The 26,404-nt window shown below is 40.2% G+C and overlaps 1 protein-coding gene across 1 annotated transcript in view; it reads right to left on the reverse strand.

Moving 5' to 3' along the window:
* Ttc28 (tetratricopeptide repeat domain 28) overlaps window positions 1–26,404 on the reverse strand; it is a 354,826-nt gene that overhangs the window by 327,054 nt on the left and 1,368 nt on the right. The gene's annotated exons all lie outside the window — the stretch shown is intronic.

Here is a 26,404-nt window from a genome sequence, read left to right on the forward strand (position 1 = left end):
CCACAAAGCCAGTACGTGCAGTAGGATCAAGAACCCCACTGCGATTGTTCTTGAGTTCTCAGTATTCCTCATTGTCCGCTATGTTCAGCTAGTCCGGTTTTATCCCATGCTTTTTTAGACCTAGGCCAGCTGGCCTTGGTGAGTTCCCGATAGAACATCCCCATTGTCTCAGTGTGTGGGTGCAGTGCTTTCCAGTTAATTCTACTCTGTTAGAAACTCATTCCTCTCACTTGAGTTTCTCTGTTTTATCCATATATAGGCTACCTTTCCCAAATGGCACAATTAAGTACTTAAAACAAGAGAAGCAGAATCTGTCTCCACAGAATGCCCAGTCACATGCCAGTCCTTCAACCCAGAGCAATTACCCAGAAGCCTAACGGCCATCTAATTTAAAAATTTCAGGGACAGTGGGCAGACTCTCGCCATCACACTGTCCCTCCTCTGTGGTCTCCTGGCCTAGTCGAAATGCATTATTCTCTTGGAAGAGATGTGTAAGCTCTGTCCAAAAGCTCTGGAATATGATTTTTTAAATAAGTGAAGACTGCATCTAACAGAAATTCCAACAGAAGTGTGAATTAAAAGGGTAATTTCCGATGTAGTGAAAAGCTGTAATGTCCATTCAAAGAAATGTAGGCACACAGCATTAATCTCCTAAAAAGATTCGATGCTATGAGAAAAGCAATTCTGTTTCTTAGTGGGAACAAATTAAGATGATTTCCCTTACAGAAATTGCCATAATTACAAGTAATTATCTTGTGCTCTCCAAATTCACCACTATAGCACATTCTGCAAATATCATGTCCTTCAAATGCTTGATTTGGAAATCCAGGAGCATTACTGCTTTGTGAATTGTGCCAGCGTGCTCAAACCAAGCACCGTGCCACACAGCGTGTAGTGAAGAGGCAGCACTCTGAAGCTGGAAGAGCCTGTAATTCCAAATTTATGATATTTCTGTCATCAGGTAAGTACAAGCAGAGTGAGAATGGCAAGCAATCAAAGACAGCCGAATCAAATGTGGACTCGTGCATAAAACAATGGGGAAATCATTCTGATGTGCATGGGGTAATCACGGAAACCATGTAAACGGCTGCTGCATGTTTGTAAAAGTCCTTGCAGAGCCAAGTAAAATCTCATCATTTGCAGCCTACTCCGTTTTTTTATTTTCCTTTAATATGAAAATGTGAGAAAAACTAGTTACTGACTGGGCATTAAGAGGAGAATAAGCATGAGAAACCTAATTTCACCATCTTTGGGGCCAATTACCATCCAAATTTCAGCTGGCAAGTGAAGTCTCCTCTCTAGCCAAATTGGGATTCCTTACCATGGTGAAAGCCATGCCCAGAGTCTGCCTCTCCCGCCATCACTCTCACCGCCTGGAACAGGCTCATCTCTGCCTAGGAAAAACCAGCAGACCCTCCAGCGTGGTCGAAATGCTACTCCATCATAAAGACACTTGGTCCACGCATTTCCATTCAACTCCATCCTCCCACCTCGCCAGCCCAGCTGGGACTTCCACTTCATCCCTCTTCTGCTGCTGCCCTGGTGCTGCCTGGGATGTACCACCAGGCATTTGAAGGATTTGTACACTTGTCTCATTCTCTCTTCTAAGTTATAAGCTGAGAAACCTATATTTCCACATCTTGTGACTACACTAAATATTTAATACTGTGATCATTCAAAATAAATTTGATTTTTAAAACTGTTCCCATTGAAAAGCCTATCATTGAAGCGGTCTCTAAAAGGCTACAAAGTATGAATAAATACCTGATTTTATTTATAAAAGCTGCACATGTCATTTTAGTATTTAAAACCCATCTATGGTAACATAATAAGCTCTGTGACTATTAACCTTTCCTGGTCCTTGTTTGGTACCATTTTTCTCTTTCAGTATTCAAGTGCACCAAGGACCTCATGCATGTATACAAGAGCTGTACTTTTAAGATGAAGCCCTACCCAAGGCCAACACAAATGTTAAAATAAATGTGCTTGCATGTTTACACAGTCAATAACCTAGAATTTAAAGGCTCACCTTTATATCTTTCTTTCTCTCTCCCTTTCTCTTTCTCTCCCTTTCTTTCCCTCTTTCTTTCTTCCCCTTCCTTCCTTTCCTTCTTTTTTTCTTGATTTTCTCATGTAACCCAGGCATCCCTTGAGTTGACTATGTAAATAAAAGTGACTTTGAACTTCTGACCCTCCGACATCCTGCATATTGCATACTGGGATTCTAAGAACTCACCACCGTGTCCACGTAATGAAGTGTATGAAGCAACCTAAAGGCTATGAGGCATGTGGGGCAAGCACTCCACGACTGACTGACTAGTTAGTGTGCTACGACTAGAAGTTTTATGCTAGTTTCTCTATATTTTTACTGCTTCTTCTTTTTAGTAATGTTTTGTTTTCTATTTTTTATTATTTTATGTGTATGAGTATTTTGCTTGCATGCATGCCGGTGTAGCGTGTGCATGCAGGGCTCACTAATGTCAGAATAGGGCACTGGAACTGGAGTTAGAAACCGTTGTGAGCTGCCATGTGGGTGCTCTTAACCAGTAAGCCATCTCTCCAACCTTGTTTTCTATTTTTACCCTGTTCTAATAAACATGGCAGCAGTATATTCTATAGATGTTTAATATTTTAAATTTTAACTTTAAGAACTTTTCATCCTAGAGATAGAGAGAGGGCTCAACAATTAAAAGGCTGTACAGCAGACCTATTGGGTACCCAGCACCCACAGGGAACAGGGCACAGGCACAGGTAACTCCAGCACCAGAGATCCACAGACACCTGCACCCGTCTGTACATACCACCCACCACACACGGTTAAATATAAACCTTAAAAAATTACACTCTCACTTGTCCATTCTTAGTCCAGTATGAAGCAGTGTAAATAAATACTACAGACACTTAGGAAATAAAGTCATAGAGTTCTACCCAAATTAGCAAGGATCATTTGCTCAGTTACAGTTCTTTGGGGGAAAGCATTAGTTCTGCCCAGTCACTTTAAATCGTTTCTTCCTTAAGCAATATAAGCGACATAGTGTCTGTATAGTTCATGAAAAGTGCTGAGGAACCACAGCTATCCCAGAAACAGAGTGATGGCAACATTCAGATGGTGACCTGCGTGCCAGTGAGATCTACTCTGAACTTGTGTAGACTGTTTCCTCTTCACAAGTCACTCTGTCATCACTGGAAGTAGCCACTTACTCCCCTTATGCTTGGTCCACTCTGACCTAGGGTTGGTCTTCCCTTGTTGTTCAGTATGTGGAGTTTGTAGTTAACATTCTCTCCCTATCTCTGCTTCTAACTGCATTCTTGTCCTGTCTACAAAGGTACAGACACTCTTAATGCAGTTCCTCAGCTGCCCAAGGACCCCACCAAAGGGGCCCCATCTCTACCGTAGCCAGTCTTCAGAGACTAATACTGATGGTTCACAAGTCTCTCTTCCAGCTACAGCAACTGATTATATGGAGCCCATTTCTTAGCAGGTTGCTGGACAACTGTCTTAGTCAGGGTCACTACTGCTGTGATTGAACATCGCGACAAAATGACTTGGTAGACTCACAGTTCCATATGACAGTCAAAGGCAGTCAGGACAGGAGCTCAAGCAGGGCAGGATCCTAGAGACAGGAGCTGATGCAGAAGCCATGGAGGGGAGCTGCTTACTGATTTGTTCCTCATGGCTTGCTCAGCCTGCTTTCTTATAGAACCCAGGACCACTAGACCAGAAGTGGCACTACCCATAATAGGCTGGCCCTCCCCTTCAATCATTAATAAAGAAAATGCCCTACAGCTGGATATTATGGAGGCATTTTTTTCTTCAACTGAGGCTTCTTCCTCTCTGATGTTTGTGTCAAGCTGACATAAAACAAGCCAATACAACTGACCCCTTGTCAACTTCACACAAACACATAACTTTTCAATTAGAACCTTCCCTTTCTCAGTTAGCCTCAAGATGGTTCATTAATATTAACATCACAACATAAAACATAAGTAACTTTCAAAGTCCCACAGTCTTTATAAATTCAAACACATTAAAAGTTCAGTCTCCTTAAAAATTCAAAATCTCAAACTGGGCAGTGGTGGTGCACACCTTTAATCCCAGCACTCGGGAGGCAGAGGCAAACGGATCTCTGTAATTTCAAGGCCAGCCTGGTCTACAGAGTGAGTTCCAGAACAGCCCAGACTACACAAAAAAACCCTGTCTTAAAAAAATTAAAAAAGGAAAGGAAGGGAGGGAGGAAGGAAGAGAGGGAGGGAGGGAGGGAGGGAGGGATAAGGCTGTCTAAAAAGATCATGACTCTAACATCGCTAATACATTTCTTTATACTGTTCAATCAAAAGCATAACTTTATTTGAGAGGGGGGTCTCATGTAGCTCAAGCTGCTCGCAAACCACAAGAGAGCAGGATTACAGTAAATTCCTAATCCACCCTCCTTTACCTTCAAAGTGCTAGAATCTAAGGTATGTGTCACCATGCCCAATTGATGGTGTCCTAGAAATCAAACCCAGGGCTTCATGCACCCTGGGCAAACACTCTCCTGGCTGAGCTGCAGTCCATCTACTTATGCTGGATACTCTCTATTCCACAGACTCAGCTCCCACAATACACAACGAATATGCATGTAAGTGCAGCTTGCCACATACGCGACCCAAGATAATCTTGAAAGTGTGGATGTGTGGTATGTATTCCAGGTATAAAAACATGGAGAAAATAAGGCATGCTAACAATATATAAGCAATGAGCTTATAATTCTTGTAAGTATCATAGACAAAAGTTCTCATTTATTCAATGACTGACACTATAATTTAGTCTATTTTAAAATTTCAAATATTTTTCAATCCTAAAATTCATATGGAAGTACAAAACCCAGACTAACCAAAACAATACTAAGCAGAAAAAGAAATGCTGCAGATAACAGAAACCTGACCTCCAATTACTCCACAGAGCATAGTAACAAAGACAGCAGGGCCCCGGCACAAAGCAGCCATACAGACCATTGGGACAGGTGAAAACAAACCCACAAGGTACAGCCACCCAGTAGCATTTTCAACAAATGGTGCTGGGAGGGCTGGATGTCCACGTGTGACAAATCACACTAGATCCATATCTCCCATCCCACATGAAACTGCATTCAAAGTAGATCAGAGACCATCGAGAAAAGCCTGAAATGTCAGGGAGAACCCGAGGACACGGATGTGGCCAGTGCTTTCTGAGAAGGACTACTATGCTCAGCAAGAACTCCAGGAATTGACAGTAAGGTTCCACACTATGAGAGGAGCAGCACTGAGGGAAGAAACCTTTGCCAGTCATACACTGGGCATCTAAAATCTACAAATAACTACAAAAAAATTAAACGCCAAAAGAACCAAATCCCAACTGAACGGGCGGTTCTCAAAAGAACTAGGCAAGAAGTACTTGAAAATATGTATAGCATCCTCAACCACTGTGGAAAAGCAAATGGGAACGAGACTGAGATTCCATCTCACCCCAGGAAGAATGACTGTTATTACGAAAACAGTGACTAAACGTGCTGGGGAGGGTGCGGGCAGAGGAGTCCTTACACACTGGTGATGGGATATAAACGTGTACAGCTCCTACAGACTCCTCAGAATAACTAAAACAGGGCCTGGAGAGATGGCTCACTGGTTAAGAGCACTGTCTGCTCTTCCAGAGGACAAGGGTTCAATTTCAGAACTCACATGGTGGCTCACAGCTGTCTGTAATTCCACGTCTAGGGGATCCAACACCATCTTTTGACTTCCAAAGCAGACACCAGGTAAGTAGTACACAGACATACGTGGAAGCAAAACACCCAACACATTTTAAAAAATAAATAAACTAAAAGTAGAACTGTCTAGTTCTCAAGAAGGCTAGGTGGGTAAAAAGCACTTGCTACCAAGCTGGACAACTTGAGTTCAGTTCCCAGGCCCCACATGATGAAAGAAGAGAACCAACTCCCACAAATTGTTCTCTGACCTCTACAGGTACATGGGTACATGGTGTCTCTCTCTCTTTCTCTCTCTCTTTCTCTCTCTCTCTCTCTCTCTCTCTCTCTCTCTCACACACACACACACACACACACACACACCACATGAAAGAAAGAAAAAAGAGAGGGAAGGAAAGAGGGATGAAAAGAGGGAGGGAGGGAAGGAAGGAAAGAGGGAGGAAGGAAGAGGAGGGGAGGGGAGGGGAGGGGAGGGGAGGGGAGGGAAGGGAAGGGAAGGGAAGAAGGGAGGAAAAAATTTTAAAAATAACTCCTATGTGATCATATATAGCACTTCTGGGTATATTCCCAAAGCCCTAAGTCAGCATATGACACAGAGATGCCAGCACATCTATGTTTATTGTTCACTGTTTCCAATAATCTAACATGGAACCACCAAGAGGTCCACCAACAGAAGCTTGCACTTGCTATGAAGAAGCTTGTTTGTTGGCAGGAAAATGGACACAACATGTTAAGTAAAAACAAACCAGACAAGAAAAAGACAAAATACTATTTTCTTTCATGTACAGTCTTTAAATTTAAATATATGTATGTCATGAAAGCAGACAAGAAGCTGTTTGGGGAGGAGGAGAATCAGTGGGGAGCTGACAAAGAGCATTGGACAAAGACACACACCTATGAAAACGTCATAAGGTAACTCGTGATTTTGTACACGAACTAGAAATACGAAGAAAAAGTAAAATAATGTGTTTATAGTTTCATTAAAGCATTAGACAAGAGCAAACAATCATTTATCAATGGAAAACTATAACAAACAGTTTTTGTTTTATCTTGCTCTCTTTTATTTTGTCATGTCTGGTTGTCTCTTAGAAGCATTTTCTTTTCTAAAAGAGACAGAAAAGGAGCGCACCTGGATGAACGAGGAGGTGGAGGAACTGGGGGACGTAGAGGGAGGGGAAACTATATTCAGATTATATTTTATGAGAAAATAATCTGTTTAATAAAGGAGGAAAATAAAATGAATAAAATTTTAAAAAAGAAAATTTGGGATTATAACAAAGGCACCCAACAAGCTTCTCTGCAGTTTTCTACCCTCTCATCTCCCTCCACCACCTTTCTAGGCTAAGTCAAACCTGTAAATCAAATGTTTGGAGAATATATACCCAGACACAGTGAGTTCCCACAATGACCTCTAGCTCCCTCTTCCTCTAGGCTATTCCTCCAGATATCAGCTGTTCCACAACTCAGTTTTGCCTTAAGAATATATGCGTGTCTACCAGTCTGAGATCATATAGTGTAAATCAGAAACATCACCAGTGATGCTGAATCTACAGACACATTTGTGAATGGACATTGTTGTACAGAATCAGATACACGCTAATGAAAACTTAAAATTGAGAGATATCTATCAGCAGGTGACAAATATTACCAAGATTAGTTTGTGCATTTTTTCTAAACATGCTATTTATTACACAAAAGGAATAAGTTAAGGAATATTATTTTACATTTTTTCTTAAACTGTGTGCAAAAAGGACAAAATGCTAAAAAAAATAATAATAACAAAGAACACTAACAGAATAATCTAAAGGACAAAATATTCCAGAAAGGGAACAAAACTAAAGAGCTTAGCCATATGAGAATGTGAAAATTCTTAACTGCGAAACCTTAAAAGGGGGTGAAGAAAGTACAGAAGTGTCACATGATTCCTAAAAATGTGGGTTAATGAAATAATTTTGAGTTTTCAATAAAACTGCGTGGTTTTAGCACATCAACAAAATCAAAGTCTTACTCCCGAGGCAGGCACTGTTGTTGACAACACATACATTCGCTAGGGAAACTAGAGCTGACAGAACCAGCCAGGACTCCAGGCTTTGCCTGCCCCTCCTGTATTCTCCATAACGTGTCATCATGGTGACAGACTAGCAAAAGGAAGGCAGCTGCTGGTGCTTTTCTTCAAGCTGGGCCAATTAAATTCTGTAGCCTCTCACATGACATGTTTACTAGCTCATCCTGGACAGCAAAAATGCCAACACAGATTTCCTCATCTCTTACATCCTTCACTCTTATCTAATCTATGAACTACCCCACAAGTGCTGCAGTGTTCCTGAATCTTGTATAGTTGACCACTCACTACCAAATATACAGAATTAAAGATACTTAGGGCTGGGGTTGGGAATGTAACTCAGTGGGTATAGTGCTTAGGGCAACAAGAATGAGAACCAGAGTTCGGATCCCAGCACCAAACTCAAAGCCAAGTGATTCCAAGCACATCCAGTAACAGCAGGAGCCTGCAGTCAGCCCACCTACCCTAACGATCCAGTGACAGACCCTATCTCTGTAGAGGGGTGGAGTTCACCATCCTTACCTCTACCTAAGGATTTATATACAGCTAACAATGGAGGGTGGAGACCTTACTCTCACCTACATGTTGATTTAAACAATCTAGTAAAACTCACTGAAAGGAGGAGCTGGTTGGGAAAAGAAAGGGATTGTCAAAAATAGAAGGGGCAGGTAAGGAGAAAGGGTGAAGCTAAGTACAGTGATGCCCGATTATGAATAGTTGACACATGATACTAAAAGATCAAAATATAAGGCAAATAGTGATTGAGAAAGACACCTAATATAGAGCTCTATTCTCTACATGCCTGTGTACACGCTCATGCACACCTGCACATACACAAACATATATACACACATATGCCACACAAATAATAACATACTGAGGACTGAAGAGAACAAAATTTAATACAGTAGGTCACTATCATGGCCCTGATGCGCTGATACAATGTGATCAGTGTGAAATGTATCACTAGTCACTTCAATGCTTTTTCATTTTTCAGTTGAAGTAAAGTTTACTGAGATGAGACTACTCATTGGTAAGTGTACCTCTCAGTGACATTTACTAGATGCACAACATTATAAAGCTGCCATCCCATGAGTGTGACGATATTTTTAATAGGTACACAATTCAGATAATCCTTTTCATGAGTCACCCTCACTTCTATGCATATAACATTCTCAAAAGGTTAAGAAGGCAGGCCTGAACCAGCACTCTCCAGGGGACCAGGCAGGAGCCAGGGTTCTCCACAGGACCAGGCCCAACCCAGAGTCCTCCACAGGAGCAGTCCTGAGCCAGCCACCTCACAGAACCAGACCCTCAGCAGGAGCAGGCCCAAACAACCACCAGGATTGCAGAACAACACCCGGGAGTGCCAAGCAATATCAGGAAACATCCAGTGACCTCCGGGGTGCCTGGAATCACGGCCCTGACTACACCATGAGGGGCAACCATCTGAACCTTGGATCCACTGGCACCTGAAAAATTGATCACCAGAGACACATCCCCAACTACACCAATCAGAGGAAAAGATGGGTAGACAAGGTAAGAACACACTCAACACCACAAAGAGCAACACAACACCAACAAAAACAGGTGGCTCTACAACAGCAAGACTTAAATACCCCAATAGAGATGAAGCAGGAAAAAAATAACTTTAGGAGAATATTCGAGGCCCTTGAAAAGGAAATGAAAAATTACTTCAAAGAAATGGAAGAAAAGACAAACAAAAAACTAGAAGAAAACAACAAATCCCTTAAAGAAAACCAAGAAAACTAATCAAATAGATGAAAGAAATGATACAAGACTTGAAAAACAAAATAAAGAAAACACAAACCAAGCGAATTCTGGAAACAGAAAATATGGGAAAATGATCAGGAACCACAAATGCAAGCATAAAGAGAAGAATATAACAGATGGAAGAGAGAATCTCAAGTACTGAAGATGTAATAGTAGAAATAGACTCAGTGCCAAAGAAAACATCAAGTGCAACAAAAGTTTAACACAAAATATCCAGAAAATATGGGACACCATGAAAAGACCAAACCTATTTATAACAGGAATATAAGAAGGAGAAGAAGTCCAACTCAAAAGTAGAGAAAACATATTCAACAAAATCATTGAGAAAAACTTTCCAAATGTAAAGAAAGATATGCATTTGAAGATAAAAGAAGCTTACAGAAATAGACAGGATCAAAAATAAAAGTCCCTTCGTCACATAATAATCAAAACACTAAACATACAGAATAAAGAAAAACTACTGAGAACTGCAAAGAACAAAGGCAAAGTAGCATATAAAGCAGACCTACAAGAATTACACCTGACTTCTCAATGGAAACAGAAACTCTTGGTCAAGCGTTATACAGACATTAAGAGACCATGGATGCCAGCCCAGACTACTATACCCAGCAAAACTTTCAATCACCATAGACAGACAAAACAAGATATTCCATGACAGAGCCACATTTAACCAATAACCACAAATACAGCCCTACAGAAAGTACTAGAAGAAAAACTCGGACCCAAGGAAGTTAGCTACATCCACAAAAACACAGACAATAGATAATCTCACAGCAGCAAATCCCCCCCAAAAAGAAAAAACACACAATAACATCATCAACAACAAACTCTAAAATAACAGGAACAAACAATTAATATCCCTTAATATAAATGAACTTAACTCACCCATAAAAAGACACAGGTTCAGAGATTGGATACGAAAAACAGAATCCATCCTTCTGCTGCATACAAGAAATACACCTCAAAGACAGACACTGCCTCAGAGTAAAGGATTAGGAAAATTTTTTCAATCAAATGAACCTAACAAACAAGCTGGTGTAGCTATCCTAATATCTAACAAAATAGACTTCAAACTAAAGTCAATCAAAGGAGACAAAGAAGGACATTTCATATTAGTCACGGGAAAAATCAATCAAAAAGAAATCTCAATACTGAATGTCTATGCCCCAAATACAAGAGCACCCACATATATAAAAGAAACACTACTAAAGCTTAAATCACATATTAAACCCCACACACTAATAGTGAGAGACTTCAATACCCCACTCTCACCACTGAATAGGTCTGCCACAGAAACTTAACAGAGAAATAAGAAAACTAATAGATGTTAACTCAAATGGATTTAACAGACATCTATAGAACATTCCATTCAAACATAAAAGAATATACCTTCTTCTCAGCACCTTATGGAACCTTCTCAAAAACTGACCATGTACTAGGTATCAAAGCAAACCTCAACAGATACAAAAAAAAAAAAAAAAAAGAGGAATAACTCCATGTATCTTATCGAATCACCATGGCTTAAAATTAGAATTCAACAGCAACACTAATTTCAGAAAGCCCACAAACATATGAAAATTAAACAATGCTCACCTAGAAGAAATAAAGGAAGAAATTAAAGAATTCCTAAAATTCAATGAAAATGGCCACACAACATACCCAAATTTATGGGCCACAATGAAAGCAGTGTTAAGAGGAAACTTCATAGCACTAAACGCCTACATAAAGAAGCTGGAAAAATCCCACACTAGTGAGTTAACAGAACACCTGAAAGCTCTAGAACAAAAGAAGCAAACTCGCCCAGGAGGCCTAGATTCCAGGAAATAAACAAATTGAGAGCTGAAATCAACAAAATAGAAACAAAGAAAACAATACAAAGAATCAATGAGATGAAGAGTTGGTTCTTCAAGAAAATCAACAAAATAGACAAAACTTTATCCAAACTAACCAAAAGGCAGGGAGAGAATATCCAAATTAACAAAATCAGGAATGAAAAGGGGGGCATAACAACAAACACGGAGGAAATCCAGAGAATCATTAGGTCATATTTTGAAACCTGTACTCTACAAAATTGGAAAACGTAAAGGAAATGAATAATTTTCTGGATAAATCTCACTTACCAAAATTAAATCAAGACCAGATAAGCAACTTAAATAGACCTATAACTGCTGAAGAAATAGAAACAGTCATCAAGAGTCTCCCAACCAAAAAAAAGCCCAGGACCAGATGGTTTCGGTACAGAATTCTACAAGATTTTCAAAGAAGAACTAATAACAATACTCCTCAAATTGTTCCACACAATAGAAACAGAAGGAACATTTCCAAACTCTTTTTACAAGGCTACGATTACCTTGATACACAAACCACACAAAGACATTACTAAGAAAGAGAATTACAGACCAATCTCACTCATGAACATTGATGCAAAAATACGCAATAAAATACTGGCAAACCGAATCCAAGAACACAACAGAACCATCATCCACTATGATCAAGTTGGCTTCATCCCAGAGATGCAGGGATAGTTTAACATACAAAAATCTGTCAATGTAATCCACCATATAAAAAAACCCATGATCATCTCATTAGTTGCTGAAAAAAAGCCTTCAACAAAATACAACACAGCTTCATGATAAAGGTCTTGGAGAGAGCAGGGATACTAGGTACATACCTAAACATAATTAAGGCAATATGCAGCAAGCCAACAGCCAACATCAAACTAAATGTAGAGAAACTCAAAGCGATCCCACTGAAACCAGGAACAAGACAAAGTTGTCCACTCTCTCCATATCTATTCAGTATAGTTCTTGAGGTCCTACCTAGAGCAATAAGACAACAAAAATAGATGAAGGGGATACAAATCAAAAAAGAAAAAGTCAAACTCTCAGTATTTGCTGATGATATGATAGTTTGCATAAATGACCCCAAAAATTCTACCAAGGAACTTCTACAACTCATAAACACCTTCAGTAATGTAGCAGGATACAAAATTAACTCGAAAAAAAAAATCAGTAGTCCTCCTTTACACAGATGATAAATGGGCTGGGAAAGAAAATCAGAGAAACATCACCCTTCACAATAGCCACAAATAACATAAATTATCTTGGAGTAAATCTAACCAAACAAGTGGAAGACCTGTATGACAAGCACTTTAAATCTCTGAAGAAAGAAATAGAAGAAGACACCAGAAAATTGAAAGATCTCCCATGCTCATGGGTAGGTAGAATTAACATAGTAAAAATGGCAATCTTACCAAAAGCAATCTACAAATTCAATGCAATAGCCATCAAAAACCCAGCAAAATTCTTCACAGACCTCAAAAGAACAATACTCAACTTCATATTGAGAAGCAAAAAAACCAGGATAGCCAAAATTCTGTACAATAAAAAAACTTCTGGAGGCATCACAACCCCTGACCTCAAACTCTACTGCAAGAGCTACAGTACTGAAAACAGCTTAGTATTGGCATAAAAACAGATAGAAGGACCAATGGAATCGAATTGAAGACCCAGATATCAATCCACACACCTACAAACACCTGATGCTTGACAAAGAAGCAAAAAAAATAAAATAAAATGGAAAAAAAGAAAGCATTTTCAACAAATGGTGCTGGCATAACTGGATATCAACATGTAGGAAAAAATGAAAATAGATTCATATCTCTCGTCATGCACAAAACTCAAGTCTATAATATGGATCAAAGACTTCAACATAAAACCAATCACACTGAACCTCACAGAAGAGAAAGTAAAAAGTACACTTGAACGCACTGGAACAGGGAACCACTTCCTAAATAGAACCCCAGCAGCAGAGACACTGAGAGAAACAATTAATAAATGGGACCTCCTGAAACTGAGAAGCTTCTGTAAAGCAAAAGACATGGTCAACAAGACAAAATGACAGCCTACAGAATGGGAAAAGATCTTCACCAACCCCATATCGGCCAGAGGGCTGATCTCCAATATGTACAAAGAACTCACGAAATTGGTTATTAAAAGAACAAATAATCTAACTAAAAAACAGGGTATAGACCTAAACAGAGAACTCTCAACAGAGGACTCTAAAATGGCTGAGACACTTAAGGAAATGTTCAACATCCTCAGTCATCAGAGAAATGCAAATGAAAACAACTCTGAGATACAGCTGTAAGAATGGCCAAGGTCAAAAACACTGATGACAACTTATGCTAGAGAGGATGTGGGGTAAGGGGAACACTCCTGCATTGCTGGTGGGACTGCAAGCTGGTACAGCCCCTATGGATATCAGTATGGCGATTTCTCAAAAAATTAGGAAACAACCTACCTCAAGACCCAACAATACCACTTTTGGGTATATACCCAACGGATGCTCAATCGTACTACAAGGACATGTGCTCAACTATGTTCATATCAGCATTCTTTGTCATAGCCACAACCTGGAAACAACCTAAATGTCCCTCAACCGTAGAATGGATAAAGAAAATATGGTACTACAATGGAGTACCATAGTGGAATAAAAATGACATCTTGAAATTGGCGGGCAAATGGATAGATCTAGAAAACATCATTTATGTACACAAATATAACATGTACTCACTCATAAGTGACTTTCCGACATAAATCCAAGAAAAACCAGCCTACAATTCACAATCTCTAGAGAACCTAGACAACAAAGAGGACCCTAAGAAAGACATACATGGATCTAATCTACATAGGAAGCAGAAAAAGACAAGATCTCCTGAGTAAATTGGGAGCATGGGGATCATGGGAGAGGATTGAAGGGGAGAGGGGAGGAAGGGAAGAGAACGGAGAAAACTGTATAGCTCAATAATAACAATTTTTTAAAAGGTTAAGAAATGCACATACATGATTTGTAAACTTGGTATTCCCTGTAACTAGCACATCAAAGATTCTCACGAAGTCATGCCTAAGTACATTCGTCCCTTCAGCTCGTCTTCAGTGCCCTGGAAATGGTGTGATGGATGCACTGGCTGTTGTAATACAGAACTGTTGAGCCAGAACTGTGAATGACACAATCATAGTCAAAGAAGGGACTAGCCAAAGAAAAGGCAAGCCCCACAATTTAAAAAGTGACAAGACCAAGATGAATAAAGAAAATGAGGACACTTAGCAGGCCAAGGTGGATTTCTACTATATCCAGGAAAGCAAATGAGATCCTGTATCAAGAGGAGGAGGGTAAGGAGTGAGGAACAGAAGGAGAGGAGAGGCAGGAGTGGGCAGAAGGAGAAGGGGCATTCAGGGCACAGGAAAGAAACCATGAGCCAGGTCCTCCTAGACTCCCAGGTACAGCTGTGCTATTGTGAAAGCACAGTGAGGACTTTTACATGGCAAGCATTCCTGTAAGAGCCAGGTGCCATTCCCACTAAAACAGTCAACCCTCTTCCTAAGAGTGAAGTCACTGGCCACAGAGTCACGCTGGGGCAGAGCTGGGTCCTCACCACTGTCCAGCCTCAGAGTTTCGTCATCAGTACAGACTTCAAACTACTGTCTGCTTCTAGATTCTTCTTTTCATAAATCTAATTGCAAAATTGCAATTTTAAGGTATAAACTGCAATGTGATGCTATACACTGATGGTAAACAACGAATGAGCACCACTAAGAACTCCTCTGACCTCTGGGCAAGGGAGAGAGCAAGTGACAAGCCACATCGTATCAGTCTCTGTGGTATGATGACCCCTCCCAAAGCATGGAGAGAGGGCAGGGCTTTAACAAGGTCAGGGATATACGTGTATGTTGCGGGAGGTCCTCCCACTCCTCCAGCTTATCACCGCTGAGGTACCAGCCCATTGGGGCGTGGTTTCTCTCCCTTTAAAAAAGCGGCCACTTCCCTCTCCTCTCTCTCTTCACTTCCTGCTCCGCCTGCGACTAGACTCCTTTCCTGGTTGCGTAGAGGGCTGTTGCCTGGGACAGTGATCTGTAAGTTTTTTCCCCTTTAAATAAATACCACCCTAATAATCATAACCCCGAATTGGTGTGGCATTGTTTGTGATTTACGCCTTCATTTTGGCGCCCAACGTTTAGTTTTAGAACCTCTCCTTTCCCCACTCGCAGCCGCGAGTTCGGCTTGGCGGCCCCAAGTTCGGCTTGGCGGCTGCGGGCTTGGCGGGCGCAAGTTCAGCTTGGCGGCCGGCCGCGGGCTTGGAGGGCTCTAGTTCGGCTTGGCGGGAGCCCTCCCCTTCCTCAGCCGCCAGCGGCCTTGGACTCCCCACGTGGATTTAAACTCCACAGGCCGCGTGGTTTGCTCTTTTCTGAGTCATTTTTAAATCTCCCTTGCAAGTACAGCTCTTAAGTGGCACGAACCAGAGCACGTGGTTGCTGAAAGCTGCAACCCCTCAGGGTGACTTGTTCCGTCTCAGGAATTGATTTAATTACATTTACTTTGTTGAGAAACTTGCATTTTCCAGTTTTTAACATCTACTAAGGCACTGAAACAGGACCATGTTTTCACCGCGACTCTGCAACAGCGCCACCTGCTGGATAATAGGTAATATTGCAGTTTTTGTTTCTAACGCAAATTTTACTGCTTTGTTTTCAATAATACAATGGATTAGTAAATTTATATTTACTAATACAATGAATTACATCATACAAGGTTTATATGATTATGGGGATGCCTTAATTTGCTTGTTACTAGCCTTCAGTTTTCTTTTCCATATTCTATCATTAAGGAAGAATATGGCACTCCTAAGAACGATTGAATCTTTACGTACTAATAATGAACAGAAGAATATGGCACTCCTAAGAACGATTGAATCTTTACGAACTAATAATGAACAACTAATTGACAGGATTAAAATTATTGAAAATCAGAGGTTATCTGAACAAGTGGATACTATGACAGACAAAATTGATTCCATATCCAAGGGTATTAGAAAGTTACCTGAAAGGGTTCAGGCTGTTGAATTTGACGTTCAGACTTTATCACAAAGTTTTGATAAGGTAACAGACAGAATGTACCTCCAAGATGGGAATCTACATGATATACAAGAAAAGTTTAAGGAGGACATGTTATCTTTGAAGGAAAAAATTAAAGCTTTGGAATCACAGGTGCAGAATGGGGACCAAAAAATTGATACCTCAGTGAAATCACTGGAAATATATACAGGTCAGGAGATTCAGGATTTAAGAGAGACAATGATAAAAAGATTTGAAAAGATTGGGGAAATTATTGCAGCTGGTGAACAGAGTAAGGAGGCACAAGGACAGGATACAAGGCCTCCACCAGCTATTAGAACTGGCTTACCCAGGGTTCTAGCGACATACCCTATACTTAATTCTGAAAAAGCATCAACTTCTAAAGGCTCAAAGGGAGTCAGAGAAGCTAGATGGACGCCAATAGCAATGAATGATCTGAAAGAAATTAAGCAAGCTGTTGTTAATTTTGGCTTGCACAATGCATATGTAAAGGAAATGATAAGGACTTGGGCTTCTAATGCTAGAGCTACTCCCCATGATTTCCATCAGTTAGTGTCTGCAGTTTTAGATAATGGACCTTCCTTGATGTTTGGAATTTATTTCAGAGAAGAATCCAAACATATGGAACAGCAAGGAAGAGCAAAAGGTATTGAGGTTTCCCAAGATCAAATTCTTGGTGCAGGAGAATATGCTGATCCACAGGTCCAAGCTCTTTATGACGATGAAGTACTGTGTCTATGTCACCAAGCAGCTTTAAATGCTTGGAATAGGATACAAGATCCAGCAAAAAGGGTTGAATCATATACCAGAATTAGGCAGGGACAGAGAGAACCCTTTATTGACTTTTTGCAAAGATTAATTAAGGCTCTGGACATAGGGGTAACAGACCCAGAAGCTAGACGAATACTTCTTGAATCTCTAGCTTTTGAGAATGCAAACTTAGAATGCAAAAAGATAATTGGGCCTTTAAAGTCTAGATCAGCACCTATGGATGAATGGATTCAGCATACGATGAATGTTGAGACGTTTAGCTATAATGATGAATCTTGGGTAGGAGAAGCGATTTCCAAAGCAATGAGGAGACATCAAACTGCCAGGTGTTTTAATTGTGGTAAATTAGGACATTTGCAAAGGAATTGCAGGCAAAGAATTTCTAGGAATAATATCTCTTCTGGGAATGACAAAAATAGGAGACCTCGGCCTTCAGGTATATGTAGGAGATGCGGTAAAGGCAGGCATTGGTCCAACGAATGTAGGTCAACAACAGACAGACGGGGCAATCCGATATCATCGGGAAACTCCTTGGGGGGCCTCTCGCAGGCCCCCAAGCCAACAGTGGCCCAGTCATTCCCAGTCACAGTGGAGAACGTGACTCACCAAGAAAATTAAAAGCTCCAATTTCTGCTGTAAAAAGTAATACTGGTCTAAATGAAGAATTACGTGTGGAGGATGAGTCAAAAAACCCAATAGGACAGAGTAAACGTATATTTTGGCAGACTTCTATTAATGATCAAAGACCAAAGCTAAGAGTCTGTATAAATGGCACTTTTATTGAAGGCTTATTAGACACAGGTGCGGATGTAAGTATCATTACCCCAGAATCTTGGCATCCGAATTGGCCTCTTCAAGAGGTAGATGTTCAGTTCCTGGGAATTGGAACCCTATCTCGTGTAAAACAAAGCACAAGATGGGTTGAATGCATAGGGCCCGAAGGGCAAATAGGAAGACTAAGGCCATATATAGCCAATATTGCCATAAATTTATGGGGCCGTGACCTGCTACAGCAATGGAATACCCAGATTAACATTCCTGTATTTCCAGGAACTCATAATTCTGGGAAGGATATGATGAGGTATTATGGAAAAAGGTCACCAGCCATTCAGGCTGTACAAGAACATACAGCAAATACCAAACCTTTAGAGGTACCAACGGCCCTACCTTTAAAATGGCTAACTGAGAAGCCAATATGGACCAAACAATGGCCTCTAGCTGAAGATAAACTACAGGCATTGGAACAGCTGGTGCAAGAGCAACTAGATGCTCACCATATTGAAGAATCAACCAGCCCTTGGAATTCTCCTGTGTTTGTTGTAAAAAAGAAATCTGGTAAATGGAGAATGGTGACAGATCTAAGAGCTGTCAACAAAGTAATTCAACCTATGGGCCCACTACAATCTGGAATTCCTTTGCCTTCTCTGTTACCAAAAGGATGGCCTCTTATAGTTATTGATTTGAAAGATTGTTTTTTCACTATACCGTTACAAGAAAAGGATAGAGAAAAATTTGCCTTCACAGTGCCTACTTATAATAATTCTCAGCCTAATAGGAGATATCAGTGGACTGTCCTCCCACAGGGTATGCTCAATAGTCCTACACTGTGCCAATATTTTGTAAGTAAGCCATTGGAAATAATTCGTAAACAATTCCCCAAGTCCATCATTTATCATTACATGGATGACATCTTATTATCTGATTCAAATAAAGATACTTTAGAAAGGATGTTTGAAGAAGTAAAGAAAGTCTTGCCTAGGTGGGGATTACAAATTGCCCCTGAAAAGATTCAAAGAGGAAATTCTATTAATTACCTAGGTTACAGAATAGGGTTAGAGAAAATTAAAACGCAAAAGGCACAAATTAGGAGAGACCGGTTAAAGACTCTTAATGACTTCCAAAGATTGTTAGGAGACATTTCCAGTCTACGACCAGCTGTTGGGATAACACCTGATCTAATAGTTCATTTAAACAAAACCTTAGATGGTGATAAAGATTTGAATAGTCCAAGAGAACTGACAGCTGAAGCAGAAAAGGAACTGACATTGATTGAGGAAAAATTACAGGAGGCACATGTGGATAGGGTGAACCCAAATCTTAGCTGCATCCTAGTCATATTGCCTTCCAGAATTTCTCCTACAGGGATTCTAATGCAGAGGGAAGATATTATTTTAGAGTGGATATTTATACCTAATAAACCAAGTAAAAAATTAAAAACTTATGTGGAAAAGGTCTCTGAATTAATTATAAAAGGTAAGCTGAGACTTCGTCAACTAGCAGGTATAGACCCAGCAGAAATTATAGTGCCTTTTACTACTGAAGAAATAAAAAAGTTATGGGAAGATAATGAACCGTGGCAAAGAGCTTGTGCTAACTTTTTGGGAGAAATTAATAGCAACTATCCCAAAAGTGATAGACTTAATCTCATAAAAAGAACTTCTTGGATTCTTCCTAGAATTGTACGTGATGCTCCAATAACTGGAGCCCGTACGTTCTATACTGATGCAAATAAATCAGGGAAAGCAGGTTACAAGTCAGATGAATTGAGTAAGGTGGAACAAAGCCCTTATAATTCTGTCCAGAAGGCAGAATTATATGCCATTCTTATGGTGCTAAGGGATTTTAAAGAACCTCTTAATATAGTTACAGATTCACAATATGCAGAAAGAGTTATCTTGCATATTGAAACCGCTGAATTTATACCAGATGACACAGAGTTGACTTCATTGTTTATCCAGGTACAAGACATAATCAGGAACAGGCTTTGTCCGATGTACATAACACACATCCAGTCCCATAACACAACAGAATAGTAACACAACAGAATGGCGCCCGACGTGATGGACTAAATCCACTTAAAAACCTGAGAAGGCTTAAAAATAAGGGAGAGAGACTTTAACACAGATTTTTGCTGTTTGTTGGTGGCGTGCTGTAGAGAGATTTCCTGATTCGGCAACAGCAGCAGAAAAAAAAAGCTGCGTCATTTTAAAGTGCGGCTTCTTGGGACTGTGCCGCCAGTGCAAACTCTGGCTTTAAAGCATTTCAATGGATTTTATGGGACTGGATGTTTGTGTTCCCGCTTGGGATCGGAAGGAGAGTGCTCTCAGCGCTCCCCGCCTGCACCTGGGCAGATGGCAGAATCAGGCTTAGGCAGGCGGAAGAGCATGGTGGAAGAGACGTGTTTTCAGACTGCGCACTGCTCTGCGTGTCAGATTTGGTTGTAACTTGGATAAAAAGAGTTTCTGTGCTGCATGCTCAGTCTCAAAATTAAACTGCTGATTGCTGCTCCAATGAGGACTTGCTGTGTGCCTGAAACTGCACAGCTCAGGGGCACCAAATGGATCTGAGGCAGGAGCGGCTGCTCCTTGCTGAACTGTGCTGGTTGGCAGGAACTACCGTAATTACCATAATAACAGCACAGTTAAGGTTTAGACTGGGCAGGACACAGGTGGTACCGTATTACCTGTACATGGTGCAACTTAAGTTTTTAAGAAGTGCTTAACATTTTAAGAAATGCTCCTGGATAGTAAAAATATTACAGATTCACAATAAAACAGATTCAGACATAACAGACCTCAGTGGATCACAGTGTTGGATGAATGTACATAGGCTTGAGAGAGAGAAGAATAAGAATATAGAGAATAAAGTAAATGTCTTAAAAAAAGGGTAAAGTCTTTAAAGAGACAGAGTACAGATAGTTAAGAGATTAAAAGAAATAAAGAAAAATAAGCCACGTAAAAATGGAAAATTCACAGAGAGTCCGAATTATGTACATTGTGTTTTCTTTAAAATTTTTGGCTGTAAAGGAGCTAAGTACAGACAGACATTTCATTACATGGGCTGCCAAGCTAAACCAGAATGGATATAAAGGTATTACGATTTCAAAATTTGGGTCTAAGGATATGATGCTTTGGAAAGGGTCTTCTTTTGTTTTCACAGAGGACCAGACCCTGTGGATTGCATCTATCCCGATATGGTATGATAGACCACGACCTCCGGAAAAGTTCCTGTGAACACCCTCAAAAAATTACTTCACTCAACTGGCAACTGAGATAAACCTGGCACACAGGTTACACCCTAAATGATCTGATTAACAGCGCCCCCATTCAGCAGGAAGCAGTTTGGAGAGAAAAAAACTGCGCCCATGTTCCCAAAATATTGTTTATAAATGTTCTTTTACATTTATAGGGGGAAATGATTTAGGTATGAATAATTTGCATTGGTGTGGATTTTAAGGTCAATTTTGTTATATGTATATGTATTTCATGGTCTTGATTAAGGTATTGTGATTATGTAGTTCATTTAAAAATGTACTGTATAATTAAGAAATATAGGTTGTTAATGGATAATCATTGATAATAGTAAAGCTTGTAGTCATGTTAATTAGATTTTCTAGATATATAGAGATATATTTCAGATAGGCATTCTTCATATCTCTCAAAGGCTGCAGAATATGGTATTTAAAATATTTTAATAACTTAGGACTTTTCATGACAATGAGACATATCTGCTCCTGGTGGCACCAATCTACTTCGAGAGGAAGATGGGCATCGAAGAGGATCCTTATGGAGTTGGATAGCCATTTGGGCAAGAAACTGCTCTTGCCTGGACTGTTGCATAAAATGGACACAGAGAACCCGCAGAGAGAGGACTGCTGAACTTGCCTAAAGGTGAGACGGTCTTTTGGGGTTCATGACTCATGAAAGAGTCTGCGAGACATTCTGCAGGACACAGCAGATAGTGACTGAACTGTCTTTGAAATTTCCTGCTTCATGGAAATGTCTGCTGGATACTATGGGCCTGAAGGCTGAAGATGGATGCCCCAAGCATACAAAAGAACTTTGGGTGACTATCCAGGCAGCAAGATGTCTCTGTCATTTCTAGAGTTTTCTTATTTCTTGTTTACTTAGGTAGTATTATATCCTTCTGGAGTCTTTGATGGAGTTGAAGAATGAATAGATAGTTATAGTTTTCCTTAGTTATGATAAAAGATAAAATAGATATAAATATTGTAACTGTAATTCTTGCTTGATAACTGTTTTGCTATATGTAATTTTACTATGTTAAAGTTAAAGCCTTTCTTTTTTGTTTAAACAGAAAAAGGGGAAATGATGTGGGAGTGATTTCTTATTAATAAAGAAACTGCCTAGACCCATTTGATAGGCCAACCCTTAGGTAGGCGGAGTAAACAGAATGGAATGCTGGGAGAAAGAAGCTGAGTCAGGGAGTCGCCATGATTCTCCCACTCCAGACAGACGCAGGTTAAGATCATTCCTGGTAAGCCAGCTCGTGGGCTACACAGATTAATAGAAATGGGTTAGATCAATATGTAAAAGCTAGCTAATAAGAAACTGAAACTAATGGGTCAGGCAGTGTTTAAAAGAATACAGTTTCCGTGTAATTATTTCGGGTAAAGCTAGCCGGGTGGCGGGACGCAGCCCGCCGCTCCGTATTGCAACACGTGTATTTATGTCTTTCAGCAATTACTTGAAAAGAATAAGAAGGAGAAACCAAAGGGGAAAGAGACCAAAAAGGGAAATCATTAGGATGCTATTTGCAATAGATTCAGAAGGTGTTAAATTCTGAGGAGTGAAGCATGAAAGATTAAATGACTTCCAGGAGCATGAGCCAAGGAAACTCCAGCTCAGAGCCTGGGTCTCCGGGCTGCATGGACCTAGAAATGTTATGAAGAGGGGTCTGCAGAAGACTGCTAACATGATCCTATACCACCAAACAAGCTGAGTTCCAAGATGAGTAACACAGTAGAAATGACTAGTGGATAAATACTAAAACACTAAAGTACAGCCGTATTAAGATTAGAAATGAATGTTATAATCAAGAAATAAAATACTTCAACACAGAGAAAGAGTAGGGATCTTGAGATATGTGCTTTCACAAACGTGGCATCATTTCAAGACACAGAACTACAGGGTGCAGTCCAAGCTTTGCCAAGGCGCTCCATCAGAGAAGCCCATCCAAGAACCTCGGTGCTGGGGAAAGGCAGCATAGGGAGCAACACAAAGAATGGAAATGTCGCAGTGGAACTCATTACTCTAAAGCGTAAATAAAACAGGTAAGTAAAGTCAGATTCATAATTTATTAAAATGACAAGTATAACAAGATAAATGCATCATAAGATTCTCAAATTACATAACTAATGCAGCTTATGTGACACATTCCTATTAATAATCTTTTATTATGCGTGAGCAGTAAAATAACATTAGATAAGGAATGAAAAAATCCAATCCGGGAGGCTTTCTTATTGACACAGTGTTATCTAATACAAATCCTTGGACTTAGAAAGCAGAAATCTCTTTAGAGTGGTAAACAAACATGCTCCTACAAGACTGAAGTTTTAATTACTACCACTTCTGCAAATACAAGATAAAAACAATGTGCCTCATGATAGCCTCTTATGTAAAACAGGGAACAATATATTCTACAAGGCCATTAGGTTACATAAATAAAACGGTTATGATACTGGGGTGAGTCCTGCTACAGAGCCTGGTATCACATCTTAAACATGTCTGTCTTAATCATGACATCTAGGGAGCTTTTGTAGCGAGTGGCTGCCTCCTTTCTGACGCTGTCTGTAAAGATTAGAAGTCAAGGACAAATACACTGGTACTCTCCAAGAGCACACTGAAGTCAAACCTAAGAATCAATGCTAGTAGCAGGTCTAAAACTACAAGCGATAGGATCAAGTAGTAGTTGCTTACTTTTATACAAAATAAATATTTACTGAGCAACTATATTATTCTTGAAACCAAAAAAGATATGGTCCCTGAACATAAAGAGTTAGAATTCTACAAAGAGGCCAGATAAACACCTAAAGATATAGAAATTCAGGGAGAAAGAAAAGATGCCAGCCAACAACATGAAATCATCCTCCAAAGTCATAGGCCATAAATGCTCTTAAAATTCTCAGGTATCTTAAACCACTGTATTCCTTCAAGAGGAAAGAAGGATGAGGCATGGAGGGGGCATCTTGGTAGTAGAGGAGCAAAGCTTTGTCTAAAATAACAGCCTACTTGATTTTATCTATCTCAGATAAAGAGCTCTGGTCATCAAAATTCCTAAGTACAATGGTATTGAAACAAATAAAGCCTGGCTCAATCCTGTGCTCTCTCTGCCTAGGAACCAGAGAGATGCACACAAGCAACCAGAGGCATTGGGCACACAACAGGCCCCTGACAACAGGCAACCAGAGGCATTGGGCACACAACAGGCACCTGACAACAGGCAACCAGAGGCATTGGGCACACAACAGGCACCTAACAAATGCTAGCTGCTACCTGAATGACAGAAAATGTCATTCCAACCACCAAACTAGAACCAAACCAATAAGATTCAGAACCTTACATTTTTACTTAATGCACTTAATTGAAACATGATTGATAAAGAAAAATCTGTCCATATATAAAACATGATGAGTCTGGAGTTAAGTATACACCTATGGACATTGCTTTTAGGAAAATGTTTAACTTTTTTTTAAGTGTTTTAACTCTTGGTGAGAGGCCCACTATGTTTGTAAGGCCCTCTAAGACTCATCTTGGGGTGTGGTGTGGACCTGATAAGTCATGTTGGAAGGTTCCTTTGTGAAAGACATCATACCAAATAGAATACTACAGATTGAAACATTCATAAACCTTGTCTTGAGTATTTTGTCTGCCAAATTAACAGTGTAAAGAGGAGCAAACAATTCCCCTTTAATCATATGTCCTAGCTTCATGGTCAGTTAGAAACAAAGAAATCTGAAATTTATTCTCTTACAGAGAACCTAGAAACCCAGAATTCAAAAAGCCCAAACTAGCAGTGACTGTCAAGACCCCAAGACCCCAAGCCACCAATCAGCCGTAGTCCTAAAACCCAGATGTGAAGCTGCTTGTGGTACAGTCTGTGGGTGCTCTTCCTGTTTCTGTTTGGATCACACCAATACAGTACCACTCTATCTGTGGTGTGAAGAGGCTTTATGGACCAGTTTGGCATATGAATGTACAGCTACAAATGTATTAGCAGACCAGCCAGAAATCATGGCAATAGTGTGATCATGTGAGTATTCTGGCATGACTAAGAAAATAAACTCAGTCTGCTAAAGGCTTGGTGGTGCCTACTGGAGTTGAATAGCATGTTCCCAAGGTAGCTTTCACAAATGACCACACAGAATCAGACAGCTCAGCTTCAATGAACTCTTCAGATTCATATCTAGATGCTTATGACACGATGAATTGTGATTATGACTACAGAAAATAAACACAATCTTCTGGTTTATCCATTTAAGCATTACAGAGTGAGTAAATACTGCAGTGAATCCTAACACTTGAAATAGAATCTTCCAGAGTCCAGAAATCCACCTGACTGCCAAGAATAATACTTCTGTGGTTCCAGCAATACTAGTACCCTGAGGGGTTTTCACTGACATAACCATATGAGTTACTACATGTTGGTCAAATAGGAAAAGCAGGCATTTGTGAATGTACAGTTTGCAGATATCTGTAAGCTACTCATAAACATTATACAAATACAGACGTTTCTAGGACTATGCAGCATGTTTAAGATGCTTGATTATATGGGGTTCTCCTCTGTTTTAATGGGTGGGGGGTGAGCACACACCTCTTAAACCAATATCGCTGAACAATGCTCTGTGATGAGATGAGAACAAACACATGAGTGATTCTGGCTTTGGGCTGAGGCAGAAACAACTGCCACAGGACAAAATAAAATCAATTAGATACCGAAGAAAACCTTTCCGTTCACCAGGATATCATGAAGCAGGGTTTGCTGGGTTTCCCAGCACTCAAACAAGCGCACAGTGTCTTCTTAGCATTTCACACAGGACTTCTATTTTCAGCTCTGATGACAAACTCAACATCACACATCATGGCACAAAGAAAGAATCAGTTTAGCTAGTTGAGTGAAACACCAGACAGCTGCTAGCGGAGACAGGTCACGGCTGGGGAGGGGCACAGCACATTCGGTTTGCTGTGTTTTCCTTCAGAAGAATGTCAATAAAACCCACAGCCAAATGAGGTATTGAAGGGAAAGTCCCGCTATGCTGTAAACCGCGGGGTTAACCTAACAGTGGCAGTCAGGCAAGTTTGCAAAGGGGAACCCTGGCCAAACATACCGCTGCCAAGAAC

This window comes from Microtus oregoni, unplaced genomic scaffold (assembly GCF_018167655.1).
Source record: "Microtus oregoni isolate MIOR12 unplaced genomic scaffold, Mior012 000003F_ref0000135, whole genome shotgun sequence".
Taxonomy (NCBI): domain Eukaryota; kingdom Metazoa; phylum Chordata; class Mammalia; order Rodentia; family Cricetidae; genus Microtus; species Microtus oregoni.